This window comes from Oryza sativa, chromosome 11 (assembly GCF_034140825.1).
Source record: "Oryza sativa Japonica Group chromosome 11, ASM3414082v1".
Classification (NCBI taxonomy): domain Eukaryota; kingdom Viridiplantae; phylum Streptophyta; class Magnoliopsida; order Poales; family Poaceae; genus Oryza; species Oryza sativa.
The window spans coordinates 15,293,361-15,312,848 of NC_089045.1; the positions used below are offsets into that span (position 1 = coordinate 15,293,361).

Here is a 19,488-nt window from a genome sequence, read left to right on the forward strand (position 1 = left end):
CCGCGCGCGCGGCCGCCGCTGGCCCCTCCACCACCGCCGGCCCCTCCACCACCGTCGGCCGCCCCTCCACCGCCGCCGGCCGCCACCTCTCTCTCTATCTCGCTCGCGGCCGAACGGCTTCATCGGCCGATCGTCGTCCACGAGCAAAGACGTCCTTGGCTGAACGATGTCTTCGGCCGATCGTCGTCCACGGCCGAACCTCGTCGTCGGCCGTTCGTTGTCCACGACCGAAGCCTGTCGTCGTCCACGGCCGAACCTCGTCGCCGGCCCTTCCTTCGTCGTCCACGACCGAAGCTCGTCGTTGGCCGTTCGTCGAACACGGACGTGTGTGTATGTGGGTGTTTCTTTTTATATGTGTGTGCATGTGGGTGTGAGGGGGTATATATGTGTGTGCATGTGGGTGTGAATGGGCATGAGGGGTGGGTGATATGTGAATAAGGGGTTATATGTTGATTGTGAATGTGAATTTGGGAATGTGGGTGATATGTGAATGAAATTGGGAGGGTATGTTCAATTTTGCAGGATATGTGAATTTGTCAAATTTTTTAAATAACATGTTGGAGGGTATGTTAACATTTTTTTTAAAAAAAATGTGGAGGATATGTTTGCCTTTTCAATTTTTTTTAATCAACAAGTCGATGAAATATAACTGTCAATTAGTGCACTACTTGATAATAACGTATCAAATTTTGTACAAATTTGTTTGTACTAATTAATTTAGCATAATAGTAAGTAGTCATTAGTTTCGCAATTTAAATTTGTTTGTATTAATTAATTTAGCATAATAGTAAGTACTAATTAATAATATTTCGCAATTTAAATTAGTTTGTACTAATTAATTTACTATAATAGTTAAATTTGGGAATCTCAGAGAATTTAAATTTGTTCATACGACATATTGTTAATATACAGTTTATTTTTGTACAAAGTTGTTTGTACTAAATTGAGTAATTTAAAATGTGGACGATAACTCTTTTCTTTATATTAGAGGTTTGAAACGATGACCGATAGTACTAAAGGGACTGAAGAGAAGGGTTTAGGGGAGCAGGAGTAGTCCCTTGCTGTTGTGGTTGCTCCGGAACCAACGGTCCCACCGGAAGGTAGTTCCGACAGCGACGTAGCTGACGAAGACGAGGAGTACTCGTCGCCAAGCGATCCTTGTCCAAGCTCAAGCCCGAAGAGAAGGAAAAAGGGCGACGGTGAAGAATGCGATAAGGACTACATTCCCCCTAAAGAAGGGGTAAGTAAACTTAATATGTAAAATGTTCACCATGATAACTATTAGCCCGAGCTAATTCGAAACTTCCATGTATACCTTCTCGTAGGAAACGGCGCCACGGCGATCAAAACGGCAGCCGAAGAAAAAAGTTCCGTCGAAAGACGACAACGTACCAGCTAACACAACCGGCACAAATAAAAGCGAACGGTCAACAAAGGCGAAGAAAAGGAAGGGCGAGAGAAGCGTGAATAGAAAGGATGAAGGGTTCCATGTTGTTACCCATGTTTCGCCTAAAGGAGAGCCGCTCGCCCCTAAGACGGCACGTGCGAAATTCAGTTCACAGTGTGGCATAATAGTAAGGGAAAAGATCCCCATCACGGTCAAGGACTGGGATCATGTATCGAATGGGGATAAGGAAGTCCTATGGAAAGAGTTGAAGAAAATTTTCCAGTTCCCGGATGGATCAGAGGCAGCAGTGAGTAATTATGCACTGCAAACAATGGCCAAGTCTTGGCGTGGTTGGAAAACCACCTTGAACAAGAAATTTGTGAAGACGGGACGCACACCATTTTTGACGTATGCTAACATAACCCCCAATCAGTGGGACGACTTTCTGACCTTGAAGAACTCCCCGGAAGAAATTCAAAGGAGCCAAAAGTATGCAGAGTTGGCCAAGAAGAACAAATTTCCTCATCGCTTAGGCTCCGCGGGATACACACCAAAGGTGGAGCAGTGGACAAAAGAGGAGGACGAAATAAGGAAGAAGGGGCAACCGGTACCAATGGAGGAGTGGACACAGAGATCAAGGAACTGGGTAAGAGCTAGAACTCCGAAGATCACGGATGAAGGAAAAGTATCGTTTGAAAATCCGAAGCTGTAGAGCGTTGCCGATAAAATAGAAAATTTATCCAGTTGACAAAAGAAAGGATCTTTCAGGCCTAAAAGGGAGAAAGATATGCTAAGTACGGCGCTGGGTACTCCTGAGCATGGGGGACGGGTTAGAGGTGTGTCGAGCAAGATGAGTTGGAAGGAAGGGTTCAAAAATGACCCCCACAAGAAGCGTGAAGCGTACAAGGATAAACTTAGAGACGAAGGGGCTGCGGAGTTTGAAAGGCAAATGATGGATTTCTGCGTCAAGCACATGCTTTTGCCTCGCCCTGAAACCAAAGAACCTGAGCCAGATTACCCCTTCGATGACCTCAAGGAGAATACACCCTGCAGATTGCACATTCCCATCGGAGATCTTCACAGTCGTTGGCTTACAGGCGGACGGTCGCCCCGCCTGCGAAGACCCTTTTCGGCCGCTTCCGATAATGCTTTTCCTAGTAGTGCCAGCCAATCCAATGTGGGTTTGTGGGCTTCCTCTCGTAGGTGGGTGTTGAGGTTGAACATCTTTTGGGCGTCCATCAGGCCATGGGTGACCGTCTTTGGATGCCTAGCTGCCGCCCGTCCTCTGCCAGAGTGTGGAGGACCGACTGGCCGCTCTGCCATGGCTGCCAATACTACCATCTCCATATTTTCTGTTGCCAATATTGTCATGTCCATATTTTCTCTTGTCTAAGAAATATCACTTTCTGTAACAGTATTATCCAACTTCATATAACTTTGGTTAGGAAAAGTCAAGTTTTTTCACATATGTTAATTTTAAGGTTGATATACGCAGAACCAAACACACAACGTTCACAGTCAAACTGAATATTAATCCCCGTTGCTATTGGTCGTGTGCACGGCAACGCAGCCTAACAAACTCGTTGGTGACATGGCTGTGACATGTGCATGTATAGCCGTGCAACACAATTACAAGAGAAATACGGTTGGTTGCCATTCCACTAATGGCCGCACGACCAGCAGGCGTCATTTGTGTGCACTTGTCGCCAGCCAAATTACATCCATTAGCGCATCTTTTCGACGTTGACACCTCCAGGACCCCGACACACCATATAAGTAAGTAGAGCTAAGCATGCATAGTCGACCAGAAGTGGAATATTGAACGGTGGAACGCGTACTTACCCACAAGTTAGGTGCATGCCATGGCACCATTCATGGCATGCGCCTCGCCACCGGTACTCGCGCTGGCCCTGCTCGCGTCGTGCGGTGCCTTTCTCGCCACCTCCATGCTCCCGGCGCGTGCGACGGCGAGCAGCTGCTTGGACGTCGGCGACATGGTGATGATGGACAGGTTCCGCGCTTGGCAGGGAGCTCACAACCGGTCGTACCCGAGCGCAGAAGAGGCGCTGCAGCGGTTCGATGTGTACCGCCGCAACGCGGAGTTCATCGACGCCGTCAACCTGCGCGGCGACCTCACTTACCAGCTCGCCGAGAACGAGTTCGCAGACCTCACCGAGGAGGAGTTCCTGGCCACGTACACCGGGTACTACATCGGCGATGGCCCCGTGGACGACTTCGTTTTCACGACGGGTGCCGGAGACGTCGACGCCAGCTTCTCCTACCGCGTGGACGTTCCGGCCAGTGTCGACTGGAGGGCCCAAGGCGCCGTTGTGCCTCCCAAGTCCCAAACTTCAACATGCAGTACGTGTAAATTTCACGCATGTTTCCATTTCAAACGTAAAATATACCTTGATTATTAATTCTTAACTGCATTGGACCTACGTTACGTACGCCTGCAGGCACTACACCACGACCTAAATCCGCTGTCTCAGAATCTGTCGGCAAAGCACCCATGTGCCAGCAAATTATCTGTCAGAAAAGGTTTTCCCGACAGATAAGGTCTGTCAGGACAAGTGCTGCCGGGAAAAGTCTTTTCCGACAGATACTTTTTTACCAACAGATTGATAGACAGTACTACAAAAGAATTGCCGACTGATACTTTTTACCGACGGATGGCCCTTTACCGGCAGTTAATGGAATGCCGACAGATCAGTTATTAGCAAAAATCACTTTTGCCGGCAAATATTCTGTCAGTGTGCCTTTCATGGGGTAAAAAAAAAAGAATTAGATTCATGGAAGAATCCTAATGGCCAACACCAAATGGTCAATAGTTCCCACAAAACGCATACTCACCAGTAGTGGATGCACTATTTACATTTAATTGAAAACACCATGTACACAGAATAATTATACAATCCATCTCCAAATCTAACTATACAATCTACCTACTGTCACAAAGAGACAACAAATCTAGAATAGCATCTTAAGCATCAAAATTTAAGCACACACAAATCCGAATTACTGTCAACAAGAAACAGTGCTATTGTTTAACAGCAAGAACCAAGGTTGGGAAAATGTGTGTCTGCATTAGCTCCCAACAAACAAGTATCTAGCACAAGTCCCTGGATTTCATTGTAGGAAAATATATCATCTAGGACTCCCTGATAAAGTAGTTTCACTGGCCCCTTACTGTGGATTAACATTCGGCATTACCTCATTCAAAATTGTTCATGTTTCCTGATATTTTATCAGCTAACAGCTTGATCACTATGTGGATTTTAGTTTCGAGCACGACGACCCAACATATTCAAAATAAGTGATTTCAGATGCTCTGGTAAGTGCCTGAATTGCATGTGATAAATCCCCCGCGCTTCATCGCCTACCTTTGGCATCGATGACTCAATTCACAGATTCACTACGTTTTGATTATGCCCGTCTTACTTTGCTGCAGTATAATGCAGCTCTGGCTTCCTCGAGGCCACAACAACAGCCTACTGTTGAGCAATAGCAATTCTACCAAAACTATGGGTACAGCAGATAAGGTATAAGTTTTCAAGAACTCACCTGCGCCGGCCACGACTCTCCTCTTGAAAGCGGTCACCGCTGGCCTCCCGGTGCCACATCTCCGGGAGCGGCACGTCGTCGGGGTCGCTTACATACTCCTCCTCCTCCTTGTCATCATCCCCGGTCCCCGCCGTCTCCACCTCCTCCGGCGTCAGCGGCACCACCGGGGGCTTGCCGGCGGCGTGGAAGGAAGGCCAGCAAGATTAAAATAAGATTAAGTCACTAGAAAATCCTTTGAGATGTACTACTACTGCGAAACCAAAAATCGGAGCTGAAAATTAAGATCAAACCAATAAGCACTCTCCCATGTCAGTCATAAGGCTTCACAAGTGAAATATGAGCCTTCAAGCAACTGCCTGCATGCTTCGTATCCAAAATGCAGAAGCATTTATCCCCTGTTGCATAAGTACTCACTTCGTACTTGGATTAATCAGTGGCATAATCTTGCCCCAATTGTTTTGCACATTGAAATGGTACACGTAGTTGCTCAATTAGAGGTAATCCGAGAGGCAAATGTGGATTTTACTCATACACAAACACGCTGATCGCGCAGCGAACCACCAAATTCCCCAGCGGGCGGAACCTGAAGCAACACCACCACCGCAAAATCAACCACTACCCGTACCGGCAACACCTTGGAAGCCATGAACCTAGGGTTTGGAGTTGGGGATTTACCTCATAGAGGCTCTTGCTCTCTACGGCGGCCGGCGCGGGCTCCTGCTCCTCCTCACCACTGCCGTCGCCGTCGCGGGAAACCCTAGCCTTCCTCTTGCGGCCCATCTGGTGGAAGCGGTAGTGGAGGCGGCATGCGGTGGTGGATTTGGCGGAGAAGTGGCGGCGCACGGTGGTGGATTTGGCGGAGAAGTGGCGGTGCGCCGCGGCGGAGAAGGAGGAGAAGGAGGCCGCGCGCCGCGGCGATGGATTTGGCGGAGAAGTGGCGACGCGCGGTGGAAAGCGGACGAAGTGGCACAGCGCCTAGGGTTTTTTTTTTGCGTGGATTTTCTTTTCGGCGTGATATTTTTTGGCGTGGATTTCTTTTTTTCAGCCGAGCAATCACCTCGCTGACTCGCTCTATCCGAACCGTGGGATCAAGATCAGACGGAAGAAACATTGCTGACAGATGGAATATCGTTAAGTTTTCCTGACATATAATTGGTTTCCACTCTAAATATTGCTGACAGTTATTTTGACCCAATAAATATTTGGAATTGCTGACATATAACATGTCTTATTACATAGTATTGCCGACATATAATTTGCCAAAAGCCTTTACCAATAAATAGTCTATCAATAATTGTTTATTTTTACCGACAGATGTCTGTTGGTAATCTAGTGTCATGGTGTAGTGAGGTAGCTGCTGGGCGTTCGTGACAGCGGCGACCATCGAGAGCCTGAACATGATCAAGACGAGGAGGCTGGTCTCTCTATCGGAGCAGCAGCTGGTGGACTGCGACAGCTATGACGGTGGCTGCAACTTAGGGTCGTACGGGCGGGCGTACAAATGGGTTGTCGAGAACGGTGGCCTCACCACGGAGGCGGACTACCCGTACACGGCGCGGCGGGGCCCCCGCAACCGCGCCAAGTCCGCGCACCATGCCGCCAAGATCACCGGCTTCGGGAAGGTGACGCCGCGGAACGAGGCGGCGTTGCAGGCTGCCGTCGCTCGACAGCCCGTGGCTGTGGCCATCGAGGTCGGTAGCGGGATGCAGTTCTACAAGGGTGGCGTTTACACGGGCCCGTGCGGCACGTGCCTGGCGCACGCCGTCACCGTCGTCGGTACGGCACCGACGCGGCTTCCGGTGCCAAGTACTGGACCATCATGAACTCATGGGGCCAGTCATGGGGCGAGCGCGGCTACATCCGGATTCTCCGCGACGTCGGTGGCCCCGGCCTGTGTGGCGTCACACTCGATGTCGCCTACCCGACCCTGACCTGTGAACGAACGGCATGAAAAGACGCACAGATATGACTATATCACTGTACACACAACTACCCTACTATACAGTGAGTGTCTGCCGAGGAGACGTATCCACTATACATGTATGAATTGTGGACAGTAATTAAAATGCATGCTGCGCGCGTACAACTATGTGAATTGTGCATATTCGTTGACTCAAAACTTGGGCGACCTCCCTAATGGACTTATTTGGACTTTCATTGGATACCATCCTGGGCTTCTGTCCTAACTAGGCTAGGCAAAACAACAAAAACCAATTTATAATCTCTTGGTTGTTGCACATCCCAATTTACTCCTAAGTTGGCAGATGCTACCGTACGTTTCGTACGTTCTGCTCTTTAGAAGGTTGACTGTTGTATTATCACCTTGAAAATTTCGACTCTAAAATACATGGAAAAAATTAGAATAATCCAAAATATTTTTCAAAATTCCCTCATATTGTTGTTTGTCGGATTCTTTTTCATTTCTTCTTGTGCCTATGCCAAAATAAAAATTTAATAAGGAAATTAACCTATGTTCTGAATTCAACTATGAATTTAGAATAATATTTATTAAAGAACCATGTTTATAAAATAGTAGCAGTTAAGAAAATATTCTGGAAATCCTTTTTAGGATTAATTCCTTAAGTTTTGATTTTACAAATAAAATAAAGTAAAATTTCACAAAACTATAGGTATTTTACACAATTTATCATAAAACTACAGATTTAAAAGCTTGTTTCACAAAACTACAGATCTAATATGTCCGTTTATCACAAAATTATAGGTACTTTATACAATCTATTACAAAACTACAGGTTTTAACAATGCTAAAACCTATAGTTTTGTGATAATGAAGACACTAAACCTGTAGTTTTGTGATAATGAAGATATTAAATCTGTAGTTTTGTGAAACAAGTTCTTAAATTTATAGTTTTGTGATATATTATACAAAATACCTGTAGTTTTGTGATAAACGATTATATTGAATCTGTAGTTTTGTGAAATAAGTTCTTAAATATGTAGTTTTGTGATAGATCGTGCAAAGTACATGTAGTTTTATGAAATTTACTCAATAAAATAAGCTAATAAATATTTTCTATTGACCTCTTCTATTTTAGGGCTTAATTTGCCAATTTAAATCAAACTCTGATTTGTGCCATGAATGGTCTAGCCCAGCCAGCCTAATAAACCATTTTGTTAGAGCAGTATAGCCTACTACTAGCTTCAATTTATCTATAGCCAATCCAATAGTCAATTCATACAATAGTTGCTTACTATACTATTAATATATGGTCCCACATGTCATACACACACTCGCTGCTCTTCTCTCTCATTTTTTATCTCATTAAAATATCTTTGTAGCTGGCTAATAGCTAGTCTGTTATTGTACCTACTCTTAGTTGAGTGTTTGGGTTTTCGTGCCACAGATCTCGATTAAATCAAATCTTGTGAACTCAAAATCCTACCCTAACACTCTTCTCCGAAATTAAGGCTAATAAATTTTGCAGTTCAGTCCTCCGCGTAAGCTAAACCTTTCCCGAAACCAAACTTACACATTTCTTTACCCTCTCCATTCCCCATCTATTCCATTAATCGCAATTTTGTTTAAGTTAAACAAAGTCCCAAAACTCACCCTAATTGGTACAATATTATGTTCTACACATGAATCTTTTGAATGCCAAAGTTGAATCTAGAATCCAATTTCGCTTATTCGAATTCATTCCCTCGGATCCATTTTCTCCTGTACCAACTTTATTCGAAATTCCCTAAACTAGGTCATTTCCGCAAAGTCCTAATAATTCCGATGGATTCATATATCAGATGCCAATCCTAAATCTCCGTTCAAATATAGTATATCAATGCAACCAATATCTGGGAACTCTAAAATTAATCACGAGTACACATCCTTCTATCTGTGACGGCCTTTAGCATGCCTAGAAATAATGGGCAGTAACAAGGAAGTCATCTCAATCGGGCCTGATTGAGATATGGTCGCACAGACATATTAGATGGGCGTAAAACTTAAGCCCGTCACGGATGACACCTATCAGTGACGGGCTGTAGTTTAGGCCTGATTGAGATAACATTCCATATCTCAAACGGGCCTGAAGTTGCGGCCCGTCACAGATGACCATCAGCTGTGACGGGCAACAACTTTAGGCCTGATTAAGATAACATTCCATATCTCAAACGGGCCTCAAGTTGGGACCCGTCACGATGACCATCATCCGTGACGTGCACCAACTTGAGGCCCGTTTGAGATAACAGCTAGGCCCATCACAGATGACTCATCAGTGACGGGCTATATACTAATGCCCGATCGAGATGACTCAATCTCTATCGGGCATTAACTAAAGCCGTCACTAATGAGTATTTTTCCATTTTTCATATGAAATGTTTATATTTGTAAGTTGAACTATAGCAAAATAATTAACTGCAGTATAATAATTCATTTTATGAGTCAAAATAATTTTACGGGTAGTAAATGATTTCAAATGGAAAAATTGTCACCAACAAAGTTGTATAACTTATCAAGATTTACAACTTTTAGTTTGGTCATTTTTTCTGTATAATATTTTTTGAACAATTTGAATTTGAATTTGAAAATATAACAACTTCAAACAACATTTTCAAATACTAAATGATTTCAATTGAAAAGGCCATCAACAACAAAATTATATAACTCGTCAAGATCTAAAACTTTTATTTTTGTTATTTCTTCATCCGACAAAATGTTAGTAACGTTGTTCACAAATTTTACATATATGTGTTATAGTTTATAAAACCAGATAAGATATGTCAATTTTGTAAACAATGTTACTATCACTTTGTCGGATGAAGAAATGACCAATGAGTTATTCAACTTTGTTGTTGATAACTTTTTTAGTTGAAATCATTTAGTATTTGAAAATGTTGTTTGAAGTTATTATATTTTCAAATTCAAATTCAAACGATTCAAAAAATGTTATATAGAAAAATGGTCAAACTAAAAGTTGTAGATCTTGATGAGTTATACAACTTTGTTGTTGATGACTTTTTCAGTTGAAGTCATTCACTAATCTAAAATTCTATTTGAATTTCTCAAACTTTGAATTTCAAATTTCAAATTGTTTAAATAGAGTCAAATGGAGAAATGACCAAAATAAAAATTTTGCACCTCGATGAGTTCTACATCCTTGGTTTTGGTGACTTTTCCATTTGAAATCATTTATTAATCCCAATTTTTGTTCGAAGTTGTCAAATTTTGAAAATTCAAAATTTGAATTGTTCAAATGAACTTAATTGTACAAAGGACCGATACAATAGTTGTAGATCTCAATGAGTTATACAATTTTGTTGTTTATGATTTTTGCATTTGACACACAAAAGTCAGCCTAAAATTAAATTTAAAGTTCTCATATATGACGGGCTTTATTTTTGACAGATCTCAATGAGTTCTACAACTTTATTTTTGACAGCTTTTTCATATGAGTTTATTTAGTATTATAAAATTCAATTCGAAATTCTTTTTTCCTAGAAGTCTGATTGCCTCCTCATCATGATCCAATTAACTCGGTTTTGCTAGAGAAATATGAGAAATATGTGAATGGATATGAAATATGTGATCAAAATGGATATGTGAATGTGGTTGTGTTAAATATATTGATGGTTGTGTATGTGAATGAATGCATATGAATGGGAAATGTTAGGGTGTGACATCTTGGCCTAGGGCTTAAAAGGATTAATAGAATACTCATACCAAACTTTGATGTTAAGCGTGCTTGGCCTAGAGCAATTTCGGGATGGGTGACCGACCGAGAAGTTCTTCCCTGGTGCACACGAGTGAGGACAAAAAAGACCCGCCTGGGATGGCATGGCATGGCTAGCAAAGGCCGATAAGGGTCATCTGTGACGGGCGCTGGTTGTGGCTCGATTGAGATAGGTCATCCGTGACAGGCTATAGTTTGACTGGTCGTCTGAGTCAAAGCTATCGGTGACGGACTTTAATTAAGGCCCGATTGAGATAGCTTTATCCGTGACGGCCGTTTGCCCAATAGAGATAACTTTTCACATCCGTGACTTCTAGGCTGTGACGGACGCCATGCTCGATTGAGATGAGGGTTGCCGCCCGATTGAGATGGTGGTTACCATTCTAGTGAATCCTTGAGCAACAGAGTAACCAAATTGAAATTGATTGTCCAATTAAATAGTGTAGCTACAATTCCCCATAAATCTAATGAAATACACAAAAGTTACTATTACAATCGGGCCATTTCTCTCTCCAAGCCCAACATTCCCACTAGGCTGGCCGGATCCCTTTCTCCATTAATGGGCCTGCCCCGCCCGTTCCTTAGCTTCCACAGCCGGCCCAGCCCTCTCCAGTTCCAAGGCCGAAGATGTAGCGCCGGCCCAGCCGCGCCACATGTGGGCCCACAGCCTGCCAAACCTTCCCCTTGTTGGCGCGCTTGCCCGCCACCTGCTCGACGAAATGCCGAGCCGAGCAAGTGTACTGAGCCGCCTCGCCACCGTGCAATGGCATCAGCGCATGTGCCGCATCTTCCTCCGCACAGCTCTGCGCCGGTAGCTTGTGTCACCACCCACGTGAGTACCACCGGTTCCGCTTTCCCTCTCTAGACTCGTGTCAGCCAATGATGCCGACCTGGCCTCCTCCATGTGCCACCTTACACGGCCCCACGCTAACGCTGTCCAGGCTGCAGGCGCATGACACCTCGCCTCGCCTGCCTTTTTCCCCAACATCTGTGCCGCGCTTGCGCCGCTGAACCCAATCAACCACCTCACCTCCTCGAGCGTCCACGCCGAAAGTGTGAGCCGAGCTCATGCCGAATGCATCGCCATTGTCCTGGGCTCTATGACACCCCGTCTCCTTTCTTCTCTTCGAAGCTGCTCCGGTTTCATCGTCATCCGCTGGCAGCAGCTATGAAAGCCGCCATGCCCCGTCGTCCTCCACCTTTGACCCTTCCAATAGCAGCCGCCACCTTCACCCTCCACACGATCCCACAACATCATTAGGTTGGCAAACTCCTCGGCTTCGACTTCTCGGTGGAGTACAAGGCCGGCGCGAAAAACACTGTTGCCGATCTCTTATCTCAGCGCAACACCGACGAGGTCACACTCCTCACCATCTCAGGGCCTCTGCCAAGCATACGACACAGACTCGGCACTGATGGTGCTCAGGGACGACCTCATGGCCTGGTGACGCTCGACGGCCATCTCTACATCCCGCCCACCTCACCACTTCTCCAAGAACTGCTCACCGCCATGCACGACGACGGCCACGAGGGCATACAACGGACTCTACACCGACTCCGACGTGATTTCCACTTGCCGAACCTTCGCAAGGATGGACCACATCCGTGCGTGCACCACCTATCAGCGCTACAAGTCAGAACACCTGCACCCCGCTGGCCTTCTCCTACCGCTCCCTGTATCGATGCCTATATGGTCTGACATTGGGCTTGACTTAGTCGAGGCGCTACCCCGAGTTGGCGGCAAGTCAGTCATCCTCACGGTGGTGGATCGTTTCCGCAAGTAGTGCCACTTTATACTGTTGGCCCACCCGTAGTCGGCGGAGTCCATGGCCCAAGCATTCTCTGCCAAGATCGTTCGACTCCACAGCGTGCCGCAGTCCATGGTATCGGAAAGGGACCCGGTGTTCACGTCTCTGTTCTGGAGGGAGCTCATGTGCCTCACCAGCGCCAAGTTGCACATGACGTCCGCCTTCCATCTTCAGTCTAATGGGCAGCCAACAAGATCATCATTCCAACAAGATCATCATGTACCTCCGATGCCTCACCGGTGATCATCCCCGCCAGTGGCTGCGATGGCTTTCGTGGGCTGAGTACATCTACAACATGGCCTTCCAGTCCGCCCTCAAGGATACACCGTTTTGGCCACGACCCCCCTTCCATCAGCTCATACAAGCCGAGTGAGACACAGGTGGCAGCCATCGCCAAGAGCATCGCGGACAGGGACGAGTTCCTCGCCGACATTCGCTACCGTCTCGAGCAAGCCCAAGCCGTCTACAAGCACCACTATGACAAGGACCACCGCGACGTCCGCCACGTTGTGGGCAATTGGATGTGGCTCCGTCTTTGACATCGCGCCCCTGCCTCACTCAACGTTCCAGCTAAAGGGAATTTCAAGCCTCGTTTCTACGACCCGTACTGCATCACCGAGGTCATCAACGATGTCACCTACCGCCTCGACCTACCACTATTTGCTCGCCTACACGACGTCTTTCATGTGGGACTCCTCAAGAAGTTTGTCAGCACACCACCAGCTACTCCTCTGGCATTGCCACAAACGCATCATGGGGCTGTGGTACCCGAATTAGACCGCGACGTCCGCTCTCGCCTCGCCCGGGGAGTTCGTCAAATCCTCATCCACTGGAAGGGTGTACCGGCTACATCCGCTACTTGGGAAGACATAGAAGGTTTCCTTGACCGATATCCGTCTTTTCAGCTCGAGGACGAGCTGCTGGTCGAGGGGGCAGATGTCATGTGGGGACGCCACTACCAGCACAGGAGCAAGCCGGACATGGTGCAGCCACATGCACAGGCGCATGCACATCAAGCAACACGAATCAAGGGGTGGAAAATTGGAAAGAATTTAGCAAGGAAAATATTAATTAGGAGAGAATAAAGACCATTTCTTTGTATTAGAGGCTAAGTGCCAATATAAATCATGTAATCAGCCATCTTTTGACAACAAGAAATATGAACCTAATTTCCTTATCTCCCTCCTCCTCTAATCTCCCTCCTTCACCATTAGGCGCGCAGGGAAGAGCCCTGACGCCATTACCGAGCCGAGCTACGAACTCCGTAGCCGCGGTCCTGCTACCATTGGCGCCAACGCGCTTGACAAGTGCATTAACCACAAACTGAGGATTAGACTGGATTTCCAGCTTATATCACTCCCATAAGACATACACTCCCAAAAGAAGGGGAAATGTAACACCACATATATCTGCATACCTATAGAGTTCTACACATAATACACAAAAAATTGGTAGTCTCCCTATATATATGGACATCCAAAACAGACAACTTAGAAACTAATAGCATACTTTCTGTTAGTGATATGCCCTAGAGGCAATCATAGAGATGATTGTATCACATACTATGCTTACATATTAATCCGACATTGTTCCTCTAAATAGATAACTCATTATTGGTTAATGAATATGTGATTCTTTCTTGAGACTCTTTATGTTGTTTGTTACTATTTCTAAAGGATTCCTGATCAAATATCATATGTGGAACAAATATGATTAGATGATCAACATATATATTAATTAATGATCATGTCTCATGGATCATGGTATAGAGATACCAAATTAATAATGTGAACACATGTTAGTGAACATGTTGTTGGATAGACCCAACATGAGACACTGCAAGAGCCATATGTGTTGTGTCATCAGTGATCTCATTTAGTGTTGGTATTGAATCCTTAGACCTGAGATTATCATGGTTCCCAACATGTGTAGTAGCTTACTTAGGGACTGCTAAACGCTACTCCGTAATTGGGTAGTTATAGAAGTAGTTTTCGGGTATGCTATGAAACATGTAGTGAGATATGAATAATCAAGATGGGATTTGCCCCTCCTATGGAGAGATATCTTTGGGCCCCTCGATGTTGTAGATTATGAAAGTGCATGGCCATGCCAAAGGTGATTGAGGAGTCAATCACAAGCTATATAATCTATCAACAGGTTCGAGTGAATGATTGAGCTATTAGAGGATGGCACATATCTAGCCTTAAGCTTAATCGATATCGTGAGGCAAAGGGGTTCATACAAGTATACACTAGAGGTTCAGCCGATATGATCTTTATGTATGCCCGGTGGATCAATACGTTCTGCTAGGGGCCACTGTTGACGCGTGGACCGAAAAGGAGTTTTCGGGTTATAACCGAGTGTACATGAACCTACAGGGTCGCATGCTTAATGGGCCGGAATAAGGGGTTTGGATGGAGATCCAATATGAGCTTAATTCGGATAGGGATCCGAATAGGAGTCCTACAGGCCTTGGAAGCCCGAGTGATGGATCCTATATATGCGTGAGGGGTGTGACTGGCGGAGGCATTGCATCACGTGAAAAACCCTAGCCGTCACTTCCCTCCCCGAGCAAAACCCTAGCCGCGCGCGGGTGCTAGCACATCTGCGCGTGGCGTTCCATCCCTGTACGTGTGGATATTGGTAGAGGCGCCGCTGGTTTGCGGTGCTGATTGGCGTGGGAGTACGGCGAGAAGAAAGCACGAGGAGGAGAAGGTCGAGCCGGTGCGATCGACTACTTTCTCTACATCGACGCGTGCTACTTCGCGAGAATCCCTTCGACTTCTTAGCGCCTTCTTCCGCTGCGCAGCGCGTCGAGTGGTAACGATCTATGATCTAATACTTGCATGGTTTATGGTTTACGCGATAGAAAATTTTGATTTATGCTATCGTAGCCTACGCGTATCCCAACACTTTCATACACTTTAGAACCAGCTAGCTCTACAGAAATCACACAGATGACCACAATTGGTTTAAAAGGCACAATAAGTCCAAATTACGACTTAAACTAACGATATTATAAACCTAGAATAAAGCGTATAGATGTGAGTGTTACTTCCACATAGCTACAACTAGCAAACATAGAACTTCGGACAGCTACAGAAATGTACAACTTTTAAGTTATGTGAAAAATCAGATTATACTCATGCCCAGATTAACGAAAACAAAATTTTGTACCAGTTTCAGACCCGGTCAGCAGTACTGTTCTTGGCATTTCTCCTAAAACCGCTTATCAGAATCAAATGAAACCAGTACAGTTAGAAAGATAATGGCAAGGCCAGCATCTTTTATTTAGACCACCTAACCAGAGTCCGGACAAATGAATACCAGATTTAAGAGTACAGTTTCAGCCTATGTTTAAGAATTTAAAATTTGAGCACTCGGGAATTGAATCAGTTTCTATACAAAAACTATACTTGTAGGGACTAGAACGGATTTCAAATCTATACACTTATTGCACAACATTAAAGTTATACGTCTAAGGTTTATAATATCATTTGGTTTAGGTAGTGGTTCGAACTTGATGTGCCGTTTAAAAAAGTTATGGTTATTTGTGGTTTCAGTGGGGAACAAATTCAAAATATATATTATTTTTTATGTTTTTGAAGTTATATACATGTTTGTAAAAGATTGTGGAAATATACACATACCGCGGGGTGAAAATACGGGACCGGTTGTTTGGCGTAGCATGAAAGGATGGGAGCGCGGTACCAGGTCAATCCCACGGCTCAGGCACGCGTGACCGTCCATCACGCAGGATTGTCCTGGCCATCGGTCCATCACCTCCGCACCGCGGTACGAGTATATTCCTGCAATTCTTTCAAAAACACGTATATAACTAGAAAAACACAAAACATAATGTATATTTTTCAAAAAAAATAAAAAACTGGTTTGAAGTATATGGGTGTTAATGTTATTAGTTTCTACAATACACAGGGGAGAGTTCCAAATTTTATAATAAACTAGAAAAGATGCCTGTGCGTTGCAACAGGTAAAGACTTTTTTCAGTGATATATTAAGAGCTAAGTAATAAATTGAAATATTGGGATCACTATACACTGTAATTGAAAAAGTTAATAAAAATCTTAACATTGGGATCGCTATAGATAATAATTAAAAAAAAGTTAATGAAAATATTTCCTGGGTTTTTGGCTGAAAGCCTTCCTTCCTTTTCAGCTCTAGGCTAGTCCGCTACCTCCCTCCATTTGGTCTACTTCTCTTCGACCCTACCATCTTCAACTTCCCGAATATAACTACCATCTTCAACCTCCCGAAGATAATCCCGTGCCCGTACGTTTGCCAAAGCAAATCTCCCCATCAAATCCGCCCGAATCTTTCTTGGGTAACCAAAATTGTTCGAGGGTTTTTGATCCACTCGATCTACTCTTTCCATTTTCCCCAAAATCAGAGCGTAAAACTCGGGATAAAAATGACCGGGGAAGATCACCGTCATTATCGGCAACTGTAGAACAGAGATTAAATCCAGGAATTAAAACTGAATCGAAGGGTAAATCATTGAGAAAATGATGAGAGAGGAGTGGGAAATCGATTTTTGCAATCAAATTAGAGGAGAAAACACACGATCGATATGGCGGCGGCACGGCGCTAGGATTCACCTCGGGAGGCATGCGGCGAATAGATGGGATTATAAAACCGGATGAGATAAACAAAAAGCGCAAGGGAGAAAAAACCGGCTATAAAAAAGATTGACGAGAAAAACTAAAAGCACTCGAGAGATGCGCGGTGAATAGATCGGATTAAAAAAAGGATAAAAAAAACTAAAAACCTTGGCTTGTGCGCATGAAAAACTCTTCTGCGTGCAAAAAAAAAAAAAGAAAAAAATACCGGTGCAAAAAAACCAAACGGATTTTTTGTTTTTTACTGGGAGATTTTCTTTTCTTTTTCTATAGAAGTCGGATGAGAGATGTTTTTTTCTTTTTTTTTACTGACGACGACGGAAGTTTTTTTTTTTTTAATAGCTCGTTAACTGATGTTTGAAACACATGCGTCCAAATGCCGAACGGAAAGGGACGACGTACTAAAATCCCATGACAAAAACAAGTTAAACTTTTATAATAGTAGAAGATTTAAGAGTTCGTGTTGTTTGGGGTGTTGTGCGTAGCACTACAAGTATGTGGATACCTAGGCCATTACATATAAATAGTTTTGCAATAGTTTTATCAAGGTATCAATAGTTTTACCAAATCTATCTATCTATCTATTATATACTAAAAATCCATTAAACTTTCTATAAACGCTCTCGAGAAATCCATTAAACTTTCTATAAACGCTCTCGAGTCACCAAGTGGTATCTTATAAACGCTCTCGAGTCGCCAAGTGGCATTCTAATAAAAAAAATCTGACCATTGATTTTCATTTAAATTGGTGGACCCATTATTTTAGATCATTAGATCTATTTATTTTGCAGTGAAAATCATATCCGGAAACTCCCCTTTACAAACAAACGTACGTAATGTGCGATGTACGTGCGTACTTCCTTCCTGTTACTTCTTTTATATGTTTCTTTCTTCGTCTTTATGAGAAATTAATTAGAACCAAAATTATTTTCACAGGCAAAAATGCCTCACCAATAGACTTTCACCTACTAGGTCTACTAACTCTCCCTCTGTCACTTTATACATCCTACATCAAACACTTTTAAACCACTACTTGAGCTATTAAATTAGAGAAATACTATAAAATCTTAAAAAAAAGAAGTAATTGATTATCGATTTCTACTTAAATTGACGGATATATTGCTATGTGGCATTATCTAATCTCAATGTCGATTTTACTTAAATTAGTGGACACATTATTTTACACCATTGGATTAGATAAAGCAAAACATCTATCCCTCGACTTTCAATTAAATCGGTGGTCCAACATTATCAACCGTTAGATTAGATTGATTAGGCGCACCTCCATCGTGAAAAGGGTCGGAAACGGTCGGAATCGGTAGCATCTCTTCGGAAACGATGCTCGATCGGCCGGTAACTGACCATATTTATCATTTAAACTACTCAGTGTCGACATTAATACGATACAGAAATAAATTAGAAAAAACAAAATTTAAAAATAGCCAAAAAGGTATGATCGGAAACAGTACCCCTTATACGGAAACGACGCTCGGTCGATCAGGAATTTCTGTTACAGTTTTTACCTCCTCATGTAAAACCCCACCTCTCGTCCTCCCACGTATTGGAGTATGTACGTACTCCAATACTTTTTAAGTATTTTAGATTGTTACTATTTTTCAATAGAAAAACCCAAACCTCTCTCCTCTCCCCAACCCTATGCGACATTCAAATCCATTAAACATCTTATAGATGCTTCTAAACTATTATATGGCATTCTTAAAGCAAAGAAAAATCTTTGAATTTTTGAAAAAAATAATCCAACCATTGGTTTTTATTTAAATGTATGGAAATATTATTTTCAATCGATTGACACATTATTTTGGGTCATTAGATCTTTTTTTAAAAAAAAGAAGCCCAAACCTCCTTGCATCTCTCTTACTCCGTTGCGGCATACGGTGTTAAAAGTCCACCTATAAACACTCTTAAGATGTTCCGTTGCTCTCATAGGTCAGATAAAATCCTAAAAATTCTGACAAGAAAACAAAACATCTGACCATCGTTTTTGACTTGAACATCCAATACATTATTTTAGATGGTTAGATTGATCATTTAGAAAAACATCCCAAACCTCCCTCTCTCCTTGCCATTATTTTCTCTTTGTTTTCTATCTCCTTAACAATTAAAATTAAAATTATCTATATGGGCAAAAAAAACAAATGGACCTCCATCTATTACTTATATCCCGTTAGACATATAGTGACTTTCTACCAACTTAATTAATTTCTCTTAACATACATACGGGGGGCTATGTACTTATACAAATTGACCTTGATACTTTTAAAATAATCTTTTTCGGAGATAAAGAAATGTTCTTAATAATGATGTTCATAGCATCCAACTTACACATATGATCTATGAAGTCACTAATAAATTAGAGAAAAAGAATTTTAAGTGACAGATATAAT

At 43.5% G+C, this 19,488-nt stretch overlaps 2 long non-coding RNA genes and 1 pseudogene across 2 annotated transcripts; 1 reads left to right on the plus strand and 2 right to left on the minus strand.

Annotated features, from left to right (window-relative positions):
• Positions 1–2,823: 2,823 nt before the first annotated feature.
• LOC136353849 (uncharacterized) lies at positions 2,824–3,357 on the minus strand. The gene is made up of 2 exons (XR_010737318.1): positions 3,230–3,357; positions 2,824–3,137 (listed from the first exon to the last, which is right to left on the minus strand). It is a non-coding gene; the product is annotated as an uncharacterized lncRNA (long non-coding RNA).
• LOC4350377 (cysteine endopeptidase RepA-like) lies at positions 3,177–6,917 on the plus strand (annotated as a pseudogene).
• Positions 4,664–5,961, minus strand: LOC112936824 (uncharacterized). The gene is made up of 2 exons (XR_003239219.2): positions 5,627–5,961; positions 4,664–5,534 (listed from the first exon to the last, which is right to left on the minus strand). It is a non-coding gene; the product is annotated as an uncharacterized lncRNA (long non-coding RNA).
• Positions 6,918–19,488: the final 12,571 nt, after the last annotated feature.